At 36.6% G+C, this 21,796-nt stretch overlaps 1 long non-coding RNA gene across 4 annotated transcripts in view; it reads left to right on the forward strand.

Annotated features, from left to right (window-relative positions):
- LOC102153641 overlaps nt 1-21,796 on the forward strand; it is a 49,040-nt gene that overhangs the window by 18,569 nt on the left and 8,675 nt on the right. For 2 of the 4 annotated variants that reach the window (XR_005362467.1, XR_005362470.1), the window contains 3 exons: nt 1,882-2,018; nt 5,112-5,183; nt 6,422-6,627. The exons of 1 other annotated variant lie outside the window; for it this stretch is intronic. This is a non-coding gene — a long non-coding RNA (uncharacterized LOC102153641). Of the gene's footprint in view, nt 1-1,881; nt 2,019-5,111; nt 5,184-6,421; nt 6,628-21,796 lie in introns of those variants that run through there. One more of the 4 variants, XR_005362469.1, reaches the window with a different exon arrangement.

Here is a 21,796-nt window from a genome sequence, read left to right on the forward strand (position 1 = left end):
GGTCCTGAGATCAAACCCCTGGACTCTGTGCTCAGTGAAGAGTCTACTTGGGATTCTCTCTCCATCTGCCTCCACCTCTCCTGCTCGTGCTCTCTCTTTCAAATAAATAAATAAATATTAAAAAAATAAAATACATGAATCATCAATAGTCTCTTTCATAGCTGGTAGCAAGTAGATGTGGGGTATTATTTGTGCAGGTAATCAAATGTGTTCTTAAAGAGCTGGCCTGGCTACAGCCATGTTGATAATGTGGCAATCTGTTTACTAAGGCAATGGAAGCCACATCTGTAATTTCTGCATATTGGGCAATCTTTTTTTTTTTTTTTGTATTGATAATCAAAATGTTTTCTGAACTCCCATAGTGCATATATCCTATACCATACAATTGAATTCCTAATTAACAACTGAGATTTATTTTGCTTTAGTAGTTTGTATATATAAATATTTCATATGTTCTTTTAAAAAGCATCTTTTGAATTCCTCACAAGTGTCCAGCACAGGGCTGAGCATGGGACAAGCCATTAATAAATACTCATTATAAATACTCTTGGTTAAAGTCCGTTGTATTGTGTAGACCACTGCCGACAAGCCTAACATGGCTCTGTAATTGCACATTTGCGCCATCCCAGGGAATCCATTTAAGTGAACTCTTCTGCATCTTAAAATAAAACTGTGCCAGCTTCTTTATTGATGAAGCTAAATCATAACTCACAAACTTCAACAAAATGGAATCTTTTCAAGGTCAGAAAAATCTGGGAATGCTTCATCCCCCACCTCCTGAACTCCCTCCCTGGACCTGGAATGGCCATCTGTTGCTCTGGCAGATTTACAGTTCATTCACACTGTGAGTGATAGGAGGAGGAAGTGAGCAGAGCTAATCAGAGCTAAGTAGTTAACGAGCAGAGGGCTAACGAGCTGGTGAGTTAACGAGCTAAGCAGAGAGCTAATGAGCTGCTGTTTTCCACTACATGCAAGCAAATATATCTTTCAGGTGATTGTTTACCTTTAGCATTCTTAGCAGATGTCCGTAATAACATAGCTAAGATTTTGCGGTTCCCCAAACATCTCAATTTGACACAAATTCAGCCATACCTTCAGTCTTAGGTATATATACTTTCCTTGTCACCACTGTGACCTTGAAATGGAGTCATCTTATTTTTTTGACTCAGGCCAGTAGCTATTCCATCAGATTATTTTGCATAAATATTATAGTCACTTATATAAAATTAATAAAGACTATATACTAGGCACCTATTTTGTACTAATTAATGGGTATACTACTAATGATGTAGGAGAATCATAAAATTTTAAAATTAGTGTCAAGAATAGGGCATCTAATTGGGAGGAGACCAGCAGAACAATTGAAGAAATGGAGAAAATAAAGTATTAGGTATTGGTAACAATTGTTATTAGGGATTCAGAGAGCAGGGATTCCACTGTATGGTGGAATTGAGAATGGATCTCTGTGTGTGCTTTATCCATCTCAAGTCTTGGCCTTGCAACTGAGGTCATAAATCAAGGGATATAGTCTAGAGATAATACTCTAAAAGAAGTAGAATAAAAACATGGCCTGACTCAAATGGTTAATATGCTACAATTACCCCAAATCCAATTTTGTCTCAAGTGGATGTGAAATGCTCCTTGCTGCCACTTGTGTTTAAGTCTAACTGGCAGAGTAAGTTGCAGATGTGGGGCTCAAAGGAGTTTATGGGATAGCCGACCAACTTAGATGGGGTCCTTAGGTGAGTCACCTTGCCATGAGTATGAAAAGACATATATTTCACTAAAAATAAGCTGACCAAAAAAAAAAAAAAATTAAGCTGACCTAGGCTAATGGGCTACACGTAGCTGAGCTCTACAAGTCTTTCATCCTCTCCTTAGATCAATGGGCTATCCTGAGCAAGCATTTCTCATGGCACTGGTAGGGATGAAAGGGAGCAAGCTGAAACAATGAGGCCTCCTGAGGTCTGGCCTGGGCCCTGAAACACCATCACTTCTGTCTCATCTCATTTACCAAAGTAAGTCATATTTATTTCCAGTGATATGAAGTTAGTAAATATTGCAAATTCTTCCTCAACCATGTGCTTGGCAACAAGGAGCCATGTGCCATTGCTGCTTATTGTCAAACAGAACACTATGCACCCATAACCAATGTCAGAAGAGAACTTCAACTACATGGAGGATAACAAAAATCATCACAATACCAGCTATTAGAGATTGTTTTGCCCATAGCACTTTGGTATTGGAGTCACTGGTAAAAATACACTACCATCTAACACCAGAAGGAAAATGCTTTTAGTAACAAAGAGGAGAGAGAGCAAGATCAGTTTCAATGGTGTGCACTGGCCCCTTATGACAAGCAGATTATCCCCAACAGTTGATGTAGGTCCCTTGTCCTATGTGCACCACTCTGGTGCTGTGGCAGAAGGACTCACTTCTTTCCCATAGAGTCTGAAATACTGAAAGTTGAGGGTGTGCCTGAGGGTCATTGGATGGCACAATTGATCAGAACAAAGAAACACTCAGAGTCTGAAATAGGGAAAGACATTCCCACACAAAATGAAATAGCCTGACCAAGGTGAAAAGCCTGGCACAGGCTGTGTGGACTCTATCTCTTATTAAAGGAAGGGTTCAGGTTCAAGGGCCATTCTTACATGACCTAGCAGAGTTTTAAATAGCACATTCATAAGACTGCCTTTCTCAACAGTTATTACAAAAGTCAGTGGTTTTCAACTAGAAATGATTTTTGCCTGCTAGGATTGCATTCAAAAATACCTAGAAGCATCTTTGATTGCTACAAATGAGGGAGAAGGCTATTAGCCCTACCCACAACTAAGAATGATCTGGTCCCTAGCATCAATAGTACTAAAGCTAGAAGATTCTGTTCTTTGCCAAATAACTTTTTCTATTTCTCACATAATTCAATTCTAGCAACTGTTTCTTTGTCCCTTTAGATGTTTCTGCTCCTCTTTTGTATGCTACTTCCTCCACATCCTCCAAATTTGTCTTTGTATCCAATTTTTAATCACTGATTTATTCAATAAATATTTCTTGTGCCCAGAGGAGTATAAGCCTCATGTTTAAAGTTATCAAGAAGAAAAAGATATTGGGCGTGCTTGTCCTAGAGCTGAAGATATTTGATCTGCACACATACAGATCAAAATAACAAGTTAAAAAAAAAGAACAAGTTAATTACTAATGATAATACAGAAAAAGTCACAAAATGCTATTTATATAATTAATTAATAAAAAGCTATTATTTTTAGATGTAACAGTTAAAAGAGTATTAACAAGAGTCTCCTAAATAATCTGTTCTATAATCTCATTCATTTACTCATTCATTCAGCCAGTCAGCAAGTCAGTCATGTAAAAAGAAGAGTGTTAATTGAACCCTATTCGGTGGCAGTGACTGTTCTTGGCATATACCAAAAATAAAGTGGTAAACCATGAAAGTTGCTCCTCTCATGGAGGTAGAAGGAATAAAGAGTATTATTTCTTTTAATAAATGCTAGATCAAAAGTCAGAGCAAGATCAAAAAACAGAATGAGAGGAAAGAAAGTAATAATGGGGTAGAGGACAGGTTTCTTTAGCAAGAGTGGTCAGGGAAGGCCTCACTGAGGAGGTGACATTTAAGTAAAGACTTGAGAGAGGCTAAAAAGGAAGGCTTAAAAAAAATCTGAGAGAAAATGATTCTAGGTAAGGAAACCTCAAGGATAAAGCTTTAGACAGGATAAAAAAGCAGGATTAAGCTGCTTACCAATACCAGGAAGGCCAGTGTGAGTGAGTCGTTGTGACTGAGGGATAAGGGGAAAGAGTGAACAGAAGTCACCATGGAGGACCTTGTAGGTCAAAGAAAGGAGTTAATATTCTATGCAAAATGTAATAGCCAGTTATTGAAGGATTTTAGACAGAGAAGTACCATTAAATGATTTACACTTTAGAACATTTACTCCAGGTGATCTATGTTTAAAATGTGCGAAAATCACACATACAATCATTGATTGAGATGAAGGAGAATGAGGGGAAGTGCAGATCTCTTGGATGGTGAAGTAAGGGATGGGTTCTCAGAAGGATTTTTTTCTAGACAAAAAATTTGTCTAAAGATTTGTGGGGCAGCCCGGGTGGCTCATCAATTTAGCGCCACCTTCCGCCCAGGGCATGACCTTGGAGATGTGGGATCGAGTCCCACATCGGGCTCCCTGCATGGAGCCTGCTTCTCCTCTCTCTACCTATGCCTCTGCCTCTCTCTCAATCTGTGTCTCTCATGAATAAATAAATAAAATCTTTAAAAATAAATACATAAAAAATAAAGATTTGTGAAAAAGAGAAGGAACTGTTGGAGCAAATGGTAGCATATCATATGAGCTGTTGAAGTGAGGATGTAGAGTGAAAAGGTAGCTAAGAGAAGGTAAAGGTCAGAAAGTGCTGTGCTCGAAATCAGTTTCTAGGGTAGCTGTAGTTGATAATGGCAAAATCCAGACTATAACCATGGGAGTGCAAGGCTAACATGGAGTAGAAGAAGTCAAGGAGTTGACAGGAAAGTATCCAATATAGATATTGAATTGCCAAGAATGATGGCTAGAGAAATAATGGAGAAGCCAGGAAAACATAGTGATTAATGGTGTAGGAGGGAGTGGTGATCTATAAGATCTGTAGAAGACAGTAATGAGAAAGAGTTGTGAGTAATAAAGTATGGTGGCTCATACTTCAAAGGATTGGGGATTTAGAGAATGTACAAAACAAAAATAATATGGAACTGGCAAGAGGATTAAAAAAAGACACCTGAGATATGCAGTGTGTGTGAGAAGAAAAACAAAACAAAATAAAACAAAGCCAAACAAAACACCATTTGAGATTCCAACAGTGTAAGTAATATTCTCAGAAGATAGTAAAATTTTACTAAGGTCAAAAAAGTTCAAATTTTATAATATGGGAATTTTGGGGGAAGATACTAATAATAGTAAGTACCACTCATTGGGCACTCACTCAATCGCAGGGGGATGTTATTATAATTTTATGTTGTTGCTATTATTGTTCCAAATGTGTTATGTGTACAATTTGAATACTTACAGCAGACATGTTATCATGTATGTTGATTTTTTTTTTCATAGATGAAGAAACTGAGGCACAGAGATGTTAAGTAACATGCTTAAGATCACACAACATTTAAGTGGTGCAGCCAGGTAAGATCCAATACCAGGCAGCATGCACTCTCCAAAGAACGTATTAGAATGATCTAGAGGGTCAGAAAGAGATGGGAGATGGAGAAAAGAGTTACATTGTATAGTAAAATATATTAGGCAAACCATATGTGAGCCTGAGTGATGATGGAGGACCTGGGAGGCTCATACTTCAGCTGGTATTGAAGAAAGAGATGTGAGACCTGTCACACTCAATGGTACTGTCTTTCAATACCTGAAACCTCAAGGGAATGTTTCTTCTTTATGATCTCCCTCAGAATTAAATCCTTATGCAGGTTTCAGGAATGACATAGACTATGGGTGTCTTAGCTGCAAGGGTAATCTTGTTAGGAGAGTTGGCGAGCCTTAGATACTCTTTATAACCTGAAGCTAGATTACTGTTTATTCCATCCTGTTCTCATTTTTCACTCAAAGCACCGCTCCTTTTATATCATCCCATTTATTTTAAAGTAGGTGTTTCCTCACTGCTTCCTCATGTCTCCAGAACAAAATTCAAGTTCTTTAGAATGGCATTAATGTTCCTCCATTAACTACTTCTAGTTAACCTGTCTAACCTTTTGACTGACACTTTCTCAGAATTCTTTAAAGGACTAGTCAAATCAAATGAATTGCAGTCCCTCAAATTCTGCTTTGATTTTTTTCATAAAGTCTGTTCCATCTGATATGACCTTCAGATATCTGCGTAATCAAGAACATTTTCTTTCTTCACAACTCTACTCAAAGATGGTTTCTAATGTCAAGAATTAAGCAACTCCCCTTCCTTTGAATTCCCTACAGTTCTGAATCTGTGTGGTTCCTCTCACTTTTTTACACTTGCCCTAGGGCTCTAAGCTTCTTGAAAATTAAGATTGTGCCTGCTTTACCACTGCTACTTGTGAGAGTTTATCTTGGTACATTGGAAGTACCTATTTAATAGGGAAAAAAAAAAAAGGCAAATGAAATTTCCTAATCAGGAAAATTACTGTAGAGGAAGGAGGTATTGGAGTGACATTAAGAGATAAGGCAGGATTTGGATGAGTACGGGCAAAAGGGAAACACAATTACTGTGGAAAATAAGAAGAAACTCAGATTATTGAAATTGGAGAGTGCTTGCAGAATGGTCAGGGAAGACACTGTTAGAAGATAGTTCTAGATTAAACTGAATAGGATACTGAGTACTATTCTAAAGAGCACTGCATTTTTATTCTTTTAATTTTCTACCTTCTTGTACTTCAAAATAGACTACCATAAAACATCACCTTGAAGCCAAATGGAAGCTGAAACTGAAGATCTTCAAGAAGACAAACAGTTGTCATTCAGGATGGTATCAAAGAGCATGGATTCCAAACTCCTATGAGCAAGGAGATTCTACAGGGCTTAAAGTGATCTACAGCTAGTGAGGATGACATTGTTAGATGAAAACCCGGAATGTACTCTGCTATGAAAAGGCAGGTTGAATCATGACTTGAATATATGAGTTGGCATAGAGGCATATGTTAGCTAGGATTATGTGGATAAGAGAGAGAGTTTAGACTGAATATGCAACTGACTACCATGTACTGGATGTTTATTTCCCTAAAATTCAAATGAAAATGAAAACACAATCCAAAACCTCTGGGATGCAGCTAAAGCAGTCCTAAGGGGGAAGTATATGCAACTTGAGGCCTAACTCAAGAAGCAAGAAAAATCTCAAATAAACAACCTAAACTTGCACTTAATGGAGCTAGAAAAAGAAAAAAACAAAGCCTAAAGCCAACAGAAGACAGGAAATAATAAAGATTAGAGCAGAAATAAATGACATAGAAACTTAAAAAAAAAATGGATCAATGAAACCAGGAGCTGAATTTTTGAAAAAATTAATAATATTGATAAAAGCCTAGCCAGACTTACATAAATTTTAATGTCCAATGTGATGGTACATGGAATTGGTGCCTTTGAGAGATGACTAGGTCAAAGAGATAGATCTTTCATGAATGGGATTAATGTCCTTATAAAAGAGACTTCAGAGAGCTCCCTTGCCCCTTCTGCCATGTGACTTTTCAGTGAGAAAATGGTTGTATGGACTAGGAAGTAGACCTTCACCAGATACTGAGTCTGCTGGAACGTGATCCTGGAGTTTCCAGCCTCCAGAACTGTAAGAAAGAAATACCTGTTAAGTCACCCAGTCTTTGGTATTTTTATTAAAGCAGCCCAAATGGGCTAAGACACTGACCCAAAGAGGATGAAAGTCAACTATTTAAATTATAATATTCTGGGAAGACAGTAAATATCCATTTAATCTATGATACATAAATTAGCTCATTTAAAAAATATATATTAAGTATTTTCCATGTGTCAGGCACTGTTATGAACATTGAGGATATAGAAATTGAGAGAGAGAGAGAGAGAGAGAGAGAGGTTAATACAGAAGTCTTTGGTGTCCATGGCACTTATTTTCTGCACAAATGGATGTAATCTCATAAAATAATTTCTATCAACAGACAACAAGACTCCAAATTTTTCTTACTAGGGGTCAGTAGGAATAGAGTCCAATCTCTAGGAAAAGAAGCCTGGGTTCAACCTTCACTGGGGAACTGGAATATTCTCAAAGAATGCAATCAGAGTAACATTTAAATCTATGGGGTATGTACCCAAAGGAGGAGGGGAGAATGGTTATTGAGGCCCCAAATTGGATCTACAACAGTCATTTTAATTATACATCCCATCTTCTTCTGGAAATGAATATTCCATTCTGATAAACATTTTTATAGGGAGGAAAATGAGCTGACATGAAGGTTGATGGGACCCTGGTTTTCGTTAATAGTAACATGTGGAATGGTAGCACAGAATAACAGTCTCATACATGGATTTTGGCAGTAGCTAGACCTCACTTTAATTACTTACTATTTGTTAGATGTGGAGAAATTTACTTAAAACTCTCTAAACTTCAATTCTCTTTTTTGCACATTATACCTGCTTCATAGGTATATTGTATAGGTACGTTCATACACATGTGTGTGACAGTGTATGTACGTGTCAGAGAATGACATGAGAGGATGCATTTCAAACTTACAGTATGATATATAACACAGGCACTAGAATCCTAGAATTTGGCAGCTATTAATTCATTTTAATAGTGACAATTGATAATAACAATAGAAACACAACCAGAATATAACAGAGTTGGTTTGAAGGAGAGGGTGATAGGAAAGATGGAAAGATGTGTGGAGAGAAGAAGGATGGTAGCTTCCAGACACACACAATCTCATTTTTCCTGATGGGATGTGAAGGTGTTTAATTCTTGTGCCATGACATAGAATTTCATTCACAGAAATTCATAAAAATAGAGTCTCCCAGGAGTTGTAACCTGGATATTGATTTGCACATAATCAATTAAACCAACTGAGTTTCAATTTTCTTATCTGTAAAATAAAGATAATATTAAAGTTTTTCCCACAAGATTGGCTTATGCATCAATAAAATCATGAGTGTTAAAGTACCTGCCCCAGCACTTAATGCATGATAAGTGCTCAAAAAAATGTTTATTCACCTGAATCTGTTTGGAGTTGGAAAAAAAAAAAAAAAAAAGAAAAAAAAAAGAAAAGAAAAAAAAAAAAAACACAATTAAGAGGAGTGGCAGTTCCTGTGGTGAAGTGACCATAGTGGTTAATCTTATGTGTTGATTTACCTGGGCCACAGTGCTCAGGTAATTGGCCAAACATTCTTCTGGATGGTTTCAGTGGAAGTGTTTCTTAGATGAAATTAGCATTTAAATGAGTGGACTTTGAGTAAAACAGGTTACCCTCCCTAGTGTGAATGGGCCTCATTCAATCAGTTGAAGGCCTTAGTAGAACAAAAACTGACCTCCCCAGAGCAAAAAGTAATTTTGCTAGTAGACTGTCTTTGGATTTGAACTGTAACTCTTCCCTGAGTCACATACAAATATATATATATATATATATATATATATATATATATATATATATATATATTTATCTTCCCAGCAGCCTTTCTTAGTGGAATACAGAAGTATCATGTGAAGTATAGTCCTGGGAGGCAGTAAGGTGGCAAAAGAATGACAAAAGAAAAAATAGACACCAACCAGTACTGGGATAATGATGTCTATTTGCCATAGGGATTCCCTGAAGAGGTGCTGGAAAACAGCATCTGGCAAGATCTCACTGTAAGAACAAAGCTACATATTATTTCAAATATGCTGAATACTTTTTGTTACTAATAGTGAAATATTTGTTCATTTCATACTTAAGTTTAGCTCTTCCTGCTTAAAGCTCACCTTAAGAAAATTATTTCAAATATATTTTTAAAATGGAAATGTCCTAATTGGCTAGATTTCAGCAGCACTTTAAAACTATTTCTATTTTGGGGGCGCCTGGGTGGTTCAGTTGGTGAAGCATCTGCCTTGGGCTAAGGTCATGATCTCCAGGTCTTGGGATCAAGCCCCATGTAGGGCACTCTCTCAGTGGGGAGTGTGCTTCTCCCTCTGCCTCTTCCCCAACCAGTATACATTCTCTGTCTCTCTGTCTCTCTGTCTCTCTCTCTTTCTGCCATGTGAGAACACGGTGAAAATGTGGTCCTTATGAAAGCCAGGAAAGGGCTCTTATCAGAACCCACCCATGCTGGCACCCTGTTCTTGGACTTCCAGCCTCTAGAATTTATGTTGTTTAAGCCCCTCAGTCTGGTATTTTGTTATGGCAGCCCAAAGTGACTAAGATAAATATATTGTCATTAAAAACGACATATTAAACTAGAGTAACAAAAAATTCTAATACAATCACTTTCTTCATACTTTCGTATTATAGTACAGTATTTGTTTATACCCATGGATATTTTTAACATAGATGCTCATCATAAAGGTGCCCACACTTAAAGGCATTTTCCTTGTACTAGCACTGGGTAAATCAAGTAAGTGCATGCCTTACAATTGCAACAAGCTCTTTTTAAGTATAATTTTATGAACATGTAGAACCCAAAGATATATGGTAACCTATAAATTTAATTTATCTTAACTCAGTAAAATTTTATGATCACAGAAAATAATATGATGAATAAAAAAATCCATATATGCCCTGGATGGTATCATATGCTAACATTTGCATAAATGGTATATGTCAGCTCCATTTACATAAATGGTTTAGATAAATTGTGACTATTACTACCATTAAGTGTATTAATAGTTTGTCTTGTGGCAATTTTAATGAAGTGTGTTTGCAGTTGGTGCCTTCAAATCATGGCTCTTATTACTATTCTTTCAAAGCATGTTTAAGTATCTCTCTACCCTTAAAACAGAACCCAATTGACACAGTAAGTTTCAAAACCCTTTTAAAAGTATGTATTAGTAGAAGTTCCCCTTTGATGGCAGAGGCATAGAATTGGAAATTCTAGCAACTTGCTTCCCACAGGTTTTAGGCAAATAAGGAATAACAGTTTCTGAAAGTCTTTGTGTACCAACTGAGCTGGGAGCCCTTCCTGACAAGTTACTGCTATCATGCCCAGCCAAGTTTATGCTGCAGAGAGGTACGTGGCAATTAGGTGTGGGCTGGTCTCTCATTAAGCTTGGCTAAGGTTACAGTTCTTGGCCACACTGCTTGTTCTACCCTTAGCTTTGACCTAAGGTCACCAACTCCCTGTTATTCCACATTTGCATAATGAGTGACATACCCATCAGTAATAGACTTGAGACTGTGAAACAGACAGATTGCACAGGGAACATCCATTCTTGTAAATATTACATCTTAGTGTTAAAAGGGCTACAGACTGGTGTTTGTGAGAAGATACAGGAAGAAAGGGGTTTGATTCAGAAATTAGTCTTCAAATTAAAGAGTTGAAACAGTGTGTGTGTCTGTGTGTGAAAGAGAGGGTAACAGAAAGGGTTTTTTATTTATTCTAATTTTCTGTTTCTGGATAGGGGGGGAAGATAGCAGCAAATCATGAATAGTGAATAGGTATTTACCTCATCTCTTAGGTCTTCCAAGAAAGATATCACAGTCTTTCTATACGACACATACATTATATTAATCTCCAACTGACCCCATGCATTTTGACAACTGCTAACAACCCATAAAACTCTTGACTAAAAATTGTCATGTTTTGCAACTTTATTACGAAGCTACACAATATTGGAACATAGCTAGAAACTCACAACTAGGTATTCTTTTGAGAGCATCTTCTACTTCACCCTGCTATATCCGGACAAGTGGGGAACTTTTTCTACCATATTTCTGTATATTTTCTATATATTTTTATCTAATCTTCTCAATATGCTACTTTTTAAAAAGATTTTATTTATTTTTTCATGAAAGACACAGAGAGAGAGAGAGGCAGAGACATAGGCAGAGGGAGAAGCAGGCTCCATGCAGAAAGCCCAACGTTGAGACTCGATCCCCAGACTCCAAGATCATGCCCTGAGCCAAAGGCAGACACTCAACTGTTGAGCCAACCAGGCATCCCAATATTCTTCTTAGTTTCTAGTTTAAAATGGAGAGCACTTTCTGAACACTAGGCAAAAAAGGAAATATATATATGTATAATATACATATAATATGTAATAATTAGGGAACAAAACACAGTACAATTCACCCTTGCCTTATGCAGCAGAGAACCTTACAGAATTATGCTGGAAGACGTCGATAATTGTATACTATAGACTATACATGTAAGAGGGAGTAGGGGAGTAAATGCAGTATAGAGGTGCTACAGGTTCAATGTGGTTTCATTTATTTCAAAACGGATTGCAGTAATAATAATAGTGTTTTAGAGCTTTTAAAAGCTTTCTTGCACATCATTCCACTTGATTATTTTAACCAAAGTGTAATTTAGGTGCAACGGGTTCTTTTTTTGTCTTGCTTTGGTTTGTTTTTTACAGATGAAGACATTGATTCTCAGGACAGTTTGGTGATCTCTATGAGACACATAAATAACTAGGAGATCTAACTGGAATAAGAGTCCTCTTAGTAAGTCATGTCCTGTTTGTTCCTACTACTGCTCTATGGAATTCGATGGGAAGTGACCAAACATTTCTGACTGGTTCACATTATTCTATCTATAGGAAGAGGTTACCTTTGGTGGTTTATTATCAAATATGGGGTTTGCTTTAGGAGATAAATTGCTTACTGGATTAAATAATTCTACAGTTTTAGAGATACCTTCAAGAATTTAAAATGATATTTAATTATTCTATGCTTCAGGTCCATTAGTAAAAACCTAAAGAATGGGAGAAACTTCAAAAAACAAAGGGAGTAAAATGGTAGTAATAAATCATAATTACATAGAGAACATGAATACATACACAGATAGTCTACTAGTTTATGTAAGTTGGGATTTTTTCTCTCTCCTTCTGTATGCTGTTCTTTCTCCCAGATCCTGGTCGAATGCCTTATTTTTAAAGGTTTCAGAATAATTACAGAGGCTTTCTCGTGACTTGAAGAATACAGTTGGCAGCACTTGCTGGAACACCTGTTCAGAGCACATCCAGGTTCTCAGAGCCACTCTCCTGGGAACTGATTTCAGTCTTTGCTTGTTGGGGGAGGCTTCCTGCTGTGAACTCTGAGAAAATCTCTGACATTCAATTGCAGGGCACTTGTTCCTTGATGATATTGTTGTTATTGTTTTCTGTTTTAGTAACATCTTCCTCCATTAGTGTTTCATAAAGTCAAAACTGGAATCATATTCAGATGCCCGTGTCTTCAGCTCAATCCAACTGAAGCAGCTTCAAGTCATTCCCAAGACTCTGAAACTGCTTAGGAAGAAAAGACAAAGGAATATATGGGCATTTTATTTCTAATTCACCTTCTTAAAAGAAACATTTCTTTCTTTCCTTCCTTTCTTCCCTTCTTCTCTTCTTTCCTTCCTTCCTTACATCTTTCCTTTTCTCTCTCTCTCTCCCTCTCTCTCTCTCTCTTTCTTTCTTTCTTCCAAAAGAATAGTACTTTAACTAAATAATACTTATAAGGTACTACTTTGGACTTCATATGTTTTTCTGAAGACGGTCACCTCCTCCTATTCCCACAGATGAGCCTATAACTCATCTCTAGTTTGCTGAGTACTCACAGAGTCTGTCCTGTATGAGGTCTGTGGTTTGTGTCGCTCTTCCTGTCTTTTCATTTGGAAGCTATTATTGTGAATCCCTCTCAGTCTCCATTTGACACAAAAGTTTTTCTCCTTCATTTCAAAGCCCCTTATGAAAATATGGTGAGAAAGAATGTTTCTTTCCCCTCTGGTTGATGCGGGTGCTGATGAGGTTGCTACTGCTGATACTTCTAAACTTTCAGTGGCATGTGACAGGCACTGTATCAACATCATATTTAATTTAAGATAATCCTGTGAAATAGAGGTCATTGTGACCACACTGTAGGTGAAGAAACTGATAGGGAACCAATTTTCCATGGTCACCCAGGCAATAAGTGGCAGAAACAGGTATTAAAAACCAAAATTCTCTGGAACCAAAACTGTGTTCTTTATATTTACATTATTTCAACTAGGAAACCCTGCTCCATCAAGGCAAGTTTCTGAATGCTCACCAGATGAGTCAGAACCAGCTAAGCTCTACTATCACGTCACTCAAAGACTTAAGTTGACAGAGGCTCCTTCACAGCACATAACTTTTCCATGACTAAGGCAGGGAAAAGGGAGGTGGCAAGGTATATATTACCTCTGAGAGCTTCCACCTAGATCTGCTTTATGTTACTATATTTAATGGGGAGAAGCAAGTCCCATGGCCACTCTTGTCTTCCTTCAGGGGTATGGAGAATTGTAAATTGACATATACCTAGAGGGAAAGCAGAGCTAGAATATTTGTTTAAAAAAATTCTTTATGATACCCATCAGGCTTTGTTTAAGTGTTTTGTCAAAAAGCAACTTGTTTCTGAAACTCTTACAATACTTGCCAGAAAAGTTCTTTTATTTCATTTAGTAAGTTCCTAATGTTTACTATATTTGGGAAATCTTTTCAGACTAATCGGGTAAGTGGAGGCTGGTTTATGGATTTCTACATTAGTCATGTTGGGTCCTACCTGTAATATGCACAACTCTGACAATTTCCTTATTTGAATAATGAAAACCTTAGGACTTAACTTGTAGCTAGAAGGTAAGAATAATCTGAAAAACATAAAAGTGGCTAATGTGGGGCCAGGCACACAGTAGGCAAATGGTGAATATCAGAATAGATCCCTAATTCGATTCTTCTTTTCTTTCTTTCTTTTTCTATGTTTTATCTTGCAAAAGGTTAAAGATCATGAGAATTTTTCTTGAATTCCAGTTTGATGACTTTTATTACATGAACAGCTGATCTTCTCTGAATGTCACTTTCTAAAGTCCCCTCTAGGCTCCAACATTTTTTGTGAATTTAAGAAAATTTACATCACTGAAGAAAAATAACCAAATTGTGATCTTTATTGAAGTCCTTTCAACTGCAATAAATCTCTACAGAAATGAAAACAGGGCGTTATAATGCATAGAATCTAATGTGGGTCTTCTATTTACTGAGTGGTCACCTCTTCTTGGACAAGCCATTGAGCCCCACTAACAGCACAGTTTTCCCATCCCATGAGGCATGAAGTAGAAAAAAGTTTCAATACCAGTTGTAAAAAGTCAATTAAATGTCTTCAATTTCTGGGAAATAAAGTGTGAAATTAATGCTTCAGCATGAGGTTGAGCAGTCAAATGCTACTGGATTTTACTTATATACATACAGAGGAAGAGACATTCTCTCATATACTCCTTCATCCAAGATCTTCATATTTCACTTTGTTCAAAAGTTTCCATGTCATCCACACCCACATCAGAAAACAGGGTGGAATATATATGAGCATGATACAAATTGTGCTACCTATAGGTATGGAAGGATGTTTCCATATATCTATTATTTACACACCTATTTAGTAAAATGTCAGAATCATTCTAATTACATTTAGTAACTTTGCAGGTGGTCATTACTAGAAAGCTGTTCTTTTACAATGAGGATTCAGGACTCTTTGTGGTGGGACTCTTCACTAAGTCTAAAGCTCTACAAATTGAATATTCTGCATTTGGTAAACAATCAGCGAATTAGCCAATGGTTTGATAGTTGCTTCCAGTATACCTACTAAGGGCAAAATACTGAGTTACTATCTATAGAAAATGGTCTAATTGAGAATATAAAGGGGATACATGGAGGAAAAGAAAAATCTAATAATTATTTTTCACATGATACAAAATTTTAAATAACTTATTTTCAAGGGACAGGAAAATGAATGATTCCAACAAAATAAGCTGTTAATATCCAGAGTAACAGAGGAGCATTTGATGGTTTGGAACACCAAAAGGAGTTAGTGACCTCTGAACCAGGTTTTTGAGAATGTGGATGGTGGTGTAAATGGTGAGAGATTAACCAATGAATGATGGCAGCAACCATAACAGCTTCTATCAGTTCTCCCTAACATAACACTGAGTAACATTCCTTTTGTTTTTAGTTCAGCTAAGACACGTATTTTAGAAGTTATTTTTACTAAGTAATTTAAAAGAGAGAGTAAAATAAAACTAAGAAGTGTAGAAACTGGTTCTCAATGGCAAATCTGGCTTTAGGTTCCACTAGTACCTAATTGAAGTCCCTGTAAGCTCTGCCACTCAGCAATCAGATTTTCTCCAGCTCCATTTGTGCAAAGATAATGAGTTGCTACATGTGAGTTGGTTCCAATGCTAGGATGACAGAGTCCTTAGTCCTTCCTAGAAGTTGTTTCTGGCTGTGGTTGAGGATGTCGGTCATTCTTTCTGCTTTTGGTGTCCTCAGGTTCTCTTTGATATATATTGGTTCACATGTGGTCTCAGGACACAATTTGTTGACTGGGCAATTTGTTGACTGGGCTCTCAATTGAAATGTCTCGCATATACTTTTCAGAGTTTTTGTTTTGTTTTGTTTGATGTGTTCCCATCAGCATTTTGTTAAGGGTAGTTCCACACTTCAGCAGAGCTAGAATTCGAAGTTTCCATTAGCCTTTGTTCTTTCATTTTTGCAAAACAGGTGGTTGTTATCTTACCTCATGCAGATCTGCATTCCTTCAGGGCATTTATAACACTTGATGCAAAGTTTGTGCTTAATCAATGTTTGTTGAATAATTGATAAGAAAAAAATTGACTGATATGTCTTGACTCTAGGAATCATCTAGTCTTCTGTCCTATAAGTAACCAGTCCTACTCCTTGCCCAGATTTTGTTTTGAGGAGTTATTTTTTTCAGATTCTTCTCATGGGATCTTTTTTGTTTAGAATATTATCACTACCACCTCCAGTTTATAAAAAATACTTGTAAAATATAGGAAATATAGAAAGCAATTTCTGCAAGGAAGAGAAGATAAATGGCATAGTAAATAAAGCCTTGCCAATCTTCAAAACTGAACCGCAATGGTAGATGTAGATCCGTCAGAGGACAGGATCCCTTTCTGCAGCCCTACTGGAGGACATAACAATTTCCCCAACTGTAGCATAGAAGTCAATCAATTCAGACCCACTAGTTGCAAACTTATAGGGGCAGGGAATATATCACCTTCTTCTGTCATTCTTAGCAGTGTATCACAAAGGATAATAAACACAATATGAGAGATCAGAAAAAAATGTGCAGGATAGGCAGGATTATTATTATTATACAGTATATCATTATACATAATTTCTAAAATTCATCTTCAATAGGCAAGTTAGGGGACAAGGCAGAGGAAGGTGCTTTCAGTACAACCCCCTTTAACACCCCCCCACCCTCAACAGCCTCCTCTTTATCTTTCTCTCCTTTTGTTCAATCACCAAGAAAACAGGCCAATCAATGCTGGGTAAATCAGTGGCTATGTTATTGATTTTCTTCCCGTTTGCCATAAACTACTGGTGCCACATGACATAGCATTGTGATAGAAAATGTATATAAATACATAGTGGGAAAAAGAATCAGCTATAAATACTAAAATGTATACATGGTTATTTAATATAGTCTGATCTATTTAATGGCATTTTCTTTAGTGTTTTTTTTGTGTGTGTGGCGGGGGAGGGGGGTAGAAAATAACAAATAGTTTCAGAAACTTGAACACTCAAATGTCAAAATTTTCCAAATGGCTGTTCACTCATATCTGGGTACACGAAGATACTATAGTATAAAAAAAAATACAACTCTCTTGTACTTATTAGAAAATGAAAAAAGGAATTATGTGATATCCAGGATATGAGAGATTCCCAGAGAGATGTCCCTGCCCTTAATGAGAAATCACAGAGAAGGCTGCCATCGCTTGCCTGGACGCCTGGGCTTATCAGCAGGTCTCAGAGTTTAGGCCTCTGCGATATTGAGTGAAGATTATAAGCCAGATGGGCCACAAATTCTGTCAAGCCTTCTTGGCAGCTGCTCTCATTACAAAAGCCAGCCAGCCTTTTCCAAAAATAAGAATGTGAAGCAAATTGGGCTTATAGACCCTTATAATGCAATTGCACGCAGAGATAGGGGCCTGAGCGGGCAGGCAGAAATATTATTGATGGCTGGTGAAAACAGGGAATAAGATGTTATTAAGGCAACTCAGAGATAGATATCGATAGCTAATATAAAGCCTTTATTGGTTTACAGGCTCTAGGAAAAAGGGTTCACAGCTTCGACCCTTTACTTTGCTTTTAATTTCACTGGAGGTACAAAGTTTATGAATAAAACATATCTTCACTCATGATTCTGATATTAGTCACTACTTTCTTTGTCCCTTGTTCACCAGAAGCAAGCAACATACACTAACGACATGAACCTTAAAGGCTTTTACTGAGGAAGAGAATTTTGGGTGTGTGTGTTGGAATGAGAAGAGACCATTTTCTAGACACCCTGAAGTTCAAAGAAAATAATGAATTGCATTTAAAAGAAAATTCCTAGAACAAAAATGTTATAACATCCAAAACAGCCTGTGTGATAAAAGATAAAGGAACCTGCATGACACAGTAACTCAAGTGAGGAGGGTCATGTTCTCTATGTGTCCGACTTAATAATTGGGGAAATACGGTTCTAAAATGATACTGACTTGAAAATCAGGGATCAGATGAAAGAATTATTACTTTCTTCAGATTTTGCATATTACAAGTGGGACTGATCCTTGGTACCCAACTGCAAAGCATCACCATGATGGTGACAGTTTTGCTCAGTTTCTTCCATTCTAATAGAAAATAATAGCTAAATTGCATATAAAACTGACTGAACTAATCAACCACCCATTTGATGGGCTATTATGCAATCACTACACTTTATTTCAAAGTATTTATAAAATCAAGGGTGATACAACCCAGTTTGTATTACAATTAGTTAGCAATAGAACTCGATTTGCACAATTCCTCTGCCTTTAGCCTCCTCCACTCCCATGAATGCAGAAAGCACAGGATGGCATGTTTTGCTTATGTCTCTAACCCACTTAATGTACTGAATTAGAATCTATATAATCTGAAAGGGTGTTTTTTTCCCTGGTGCATGCATCTTGTGAGGTCATGAATACATTTTTCAATCAAAAAGCTACTTGCTCATTTCACAGACCAACCAGCACTACAGTGGTGTCACTGAGGACCTATTCTTCACACACTTTTAAGTTTAAATCCAGACCATTTGTGGGCTTATGAGCGGCTGCCTGATATATCACATATCAACTCTAAGAATATCTAATAGCATGTTATATTATGTGAAGAACACACAAGAACTTTAAGAAATTATTTAGGTAATAACAAGCACTGGGTTGGCTAGACTGACAGAGCTAAAATCTATTTCTAGAACAGGTCATTTTTTAAAACTTTTCAAACAAGTCATTAGACTCATGTAAGCAGAGATTTGTGATATCTAAATGACTGTTCTTTAAAGAATATTTCAATTATCTTGGGTTACTGTGGTTATCAAATGGACCCTTCAGAAATCTTGGGTTCTCTGATTATATAATAATGGTTATTAAAACTGTAAAAAAATAGAGGCAAATGCAATGCATCTGTCAAGCTTATATCAATAACCATTTCATTTTTATTCTGTATGCTTGAGAATCAAATAATTCTGAGTAGCTACCCAATATTGTTTGTAATAATTTTGCATACTTAATCTAGACTCTACTGATAGTTTGAAAACTCTTTGAAGAAGAGAGTTATAACTTCAAATTTTTTTAATTTTTAAAATTTTTGTCTTTTTAGCATGACTTGATGCTATTGCATATATTTAACAGGTAGAGAACAGGTGTCCTAGTGTTTGTTCATTGTCACATACATTTCTTTAATGGAAGTCTCCACATGGAAGATATTTTAAGATATTGACCATAAGCCCATTTAGCATCATCTGGTGTTAGAATGATTTGTATTTCTTTTTCTCCCATCTACTGATTCTGCTCACCCAGCCTCAGTCTTTAGTAAAATAAATCCACAAAAATAATTATAACACCATATGCATCTTCTAAAAGGGTGCAAGGCTGTAGTGGAAGAAAAGGAGGGTATCAGATAAAAAAAAAAAGATCACATATACTAGGAGAAGGTAGTTCAACATTTTTTTCTTTGCAATACAGACTTAGGAATGGCAAAAAATTACAATCAAAATTGCCATGGCATCACATACAAGCCAATAGAGAAAGACCTTTTGTTCTGACAGTTGCTCTATTTCAACTCCTACAGGCCCCAGGGACACTGAAATGATGCCTTCTTGCTCTATGGCCTCATTTCTACGTCTTATAGTGTCTATGTCCACAGGGCCACTCAAGGGCATAAGATTATTTTGGTGCCTTTCTGCTCTCTGCTGTCAGGTCTTCTTAGCATCAACCCTAACATTGCCTGTGAATTGGCAATTGGCATACAAGAGTGAGAGCTCAGAGGTTCACAGCAAACAGATTACTGAAGTACTGAGTAAGAAGAAACAAGGAATATTCTTCTGTGCTCCCTGTTCTTACTAGTGTTGCCTAATTCTTTAATCATGTTGAAATTTGATCATATATCCTAGGACAGAATCACCCAATTCTGGCATTCTTCTTCTTCTTCTTTTTTTTTTTTCCCACCAAAGACAAAGGTTAAGCTTCACCAAATAGGGAAAGGAATTAGCTTGTCTTGATCAAATACTATTAAATTAGACACTATTCTAGTTACTTTTCATATGTAATTGCTTAGCAAATATAACCTAAATTTCTTAAACCACACATCTAATCCTTTATTTTCAAAGTGAGTATCCAAATTTTCTAACAAATGTTTCTTGAAGTCTCCATTGCTCATATTCAGAAGACATCACTGCATCCAAATCCAGTATAATAGTTCTGAGGTTTTCTTAACTTATTACTGTTTTTTTTTTTTTATTACTGTTATTTTAAACTAAAAAAAAGTGCTTGAAGTGCTTTTCACATTTGACTAAAATGGAACCTACCTTTCTCAATGTACAAAATAAGGTTGTTTCTTCATTTCTTTAGAAAGATATCAATGATGAAAATAAGAATCTTAGACAAGAACAAAAGGGTATGAAAGAAATAGACATTCTAAGTTACTTTAGATACATAGTAATATTTTAAAAGGAAAAAGAAAAGAACTTCCAAAACACTATAATATTTTCTCATTAGCTATTGCAAAATGAATGAGAAGATCGAGTGATTACCTCTATGTACTCTTGAAAAAAATTAATGAAGGAGAAGATAGGTTTCTCTATGAATTTTGATCCAGAGCAGAGTCTTTTGGTTATTCCCCAAAAATATTCCATCGAGAATTCTGGCTTTATTTTGGCACAGTAAGAATATGTCTGCTCCCTCTCCTTCTACACCCTCAAAACAAATGAAAACCACAGGAAAAATGAGCATCTTTGTAATGAATTTAAGAGTTATCTGTAATTCCAAATCAGTGTAGGAGAAAGGGCTACCACAAGCCTTGCACTGCCTGGATTGGTGGGGCAAGATGCTATGAGAGGCTACCTATAACTGTGTATCCCCAAAAGAGCTGACGAAAAGAACATTCTTTTCAGAAAACAGTAAAATGCAGTGACTGGAAGAACATCTCTGTCTTGGAAATAAGGGATTTAGGGGTACACAGGCTGATTGCTGAAAATTCTTGGGGCCTCACTTGGCACTATAGAAGAGCTGAGGAAGAAAGACACAACATAACAATATGATATTCTTGAATACCTTGCCGTTTTTACAGGGGGGTTTTGTGAGGACCCTTCCAGCTGCCACACTTGGTTATTGAAGAGAAGTTGTAAACCTATTCTCTCTTTCTGCCTCTGTCTCTGCCAGTCTCCAATCTTCTCATACATGCAGTCAGACACATGCATAGACAGACCTGGCTCAGAGGCTCACTGTTCCCTCACCAGACATCAGGCCCAGGAAGAATGACCTTTATGCCAAGAGTTGTGAATACTTACAGGACCTCTACAAAGGACAGGAATTCAATCCATTGAAAACAAATGAGAACAAGAATTGAAACATTTCCACAGAGCAGATAAATTTGTGAAGACATATTTTGAAAAAAACTGGAAGATTTTTAACAAAACAAATACCCTCTGTGAAACAAACTCTTGAAGAAGATACAAATGATTTTAAGAACAAAATACTAAGACAGTATAAATAGATTTAATAACTAGAAAGGTATGGGAAAAAATAAAATTAAGAATATATTAGAAGCTACAATATAGGAGAATGACTACTATTAA

The sequence above is a fragment of the Canis lupus genome, chromosome 7 (assembly GCF_011100685.1).
Source record: "Canis lupus familiaris isolate Mischka breed German Shepherd chromosome 7, alternate assembly UU_Cfam_GSD_1.0, whole genome shotgun sequence".
NCBI classification, from domain to species: Eukaryota; Metazoa; Chordata; class Mammalia; order Carnivora; family Canidae; genus Canis; species Canis lupus.